Source organism: Brassica oleracea, chromosome C6 (assembly GCF_000695525.1).
Source record: "Brassica oleracea var. oleracea cultivar TO1000 chromosome C6, BOL, whole genome shotgun sequence".
NCBI classification, from domain to species: Eukaryota; Viridiplantae; Streptophyta; class Magnoliopsida; order Brassicales; family Brassicaceae; genus Brassica; species Brassica oleracea.
This window is the reverse complement of record NC_027753.1, coordinates 9,595,892-9,597,050: the sequence shown is the minus strand read 5'-3', so window position 1 is coordinate 9,597,050 and position 1,159 is coordinate 9,595,892.

The following is a 1,159-nucleotide window of genomic DNA, read 5'->3' as shown; positions in this document are numbered from 1 at the left end:
GAGTTCATGGCGTCGCTCCGGTAGGTCGCTCCCATGCATTGCTCGTCCAATGATCACTCTAATCACCTCCCTTGAGCTCCAAATGTACCCAAACGTCTCCAGGAACTCCATGTGGTACTCCAATACCTAATGGAGACATATGTATGCAAAATGCAACCTAGACATGGCTAAATCCTAATCTATATGATGAAAATGCACATGGACGAATGGATAAGATAATGGAAATATGCAAGATATCAATAACGAGTTTTTGATCAATCGATTTTTTGTGACTTGAAACTTGATCGTGCAAAAAAACAGATTTAGTCTTCTTCTGCTTGAAGTTCAGACATTCAAACAACTTAGTAAAGAAAGATCTGAAGATATTTATCTGAAGAGAAAAGGTTGCCAGATAAGTCATTATTTTTCTTTAATTAAGAGATTGCCATTCTTTTTGATGGATGTACTTGCGTTTATTTTCTGTATACATTCCAACGCATGATATGATCAAAATTCCACCTCACATGTACATGTAAAACAGGTCACTCTACAAAATGGTTACTAATATTTTAGCAGAAAAAAATGAAACAATTTTTCTTTATGATCTTTCTCAAACCTGCTGACGATATGAATCTTATCCATTTTGATTGGCCCGTTTGCAGGCTTTCCATTGCCTCTCAACAATTAGTTGTCTTATTTAGGTTGCTGCATTTTCCAGTGCCTCTCAACAGTATGCTTTAGGGTTGCTGCATTTTCTCTGTGTGAAGTTGCTTAGTAGAGAAGAAGATAAAGAGTGGAAAGAGATTGACACAATGTTAGTTTCACTTATGAGATTATGAGATTTTGTAATGTTAGGACCCATTGTCAAATCATGGGAATACGTTTACTTACCAGTTACATTGCAGTCCTTTTTTCAGTCTTCCTCTTGCAAATTTGTGAATTTGATAAAATGAAAAATGGGTAATGGTTACAGCTTTGATCGAAGATACATTGGTTTTACCATAAACTAGTTATGATTGAATGTTTCTTTTGATGTGCATTCCATAGAGTTTTTTGAACATTATTTTCGTCCTATATTTCCAAGATCTCTAAATTTAACAATTTTGTCCAAATTATTATAATAAGTTGGCTTTCTAATTTTCAAACTCCAAATAGGAAGAAACGTTTAAGGTATGAATGG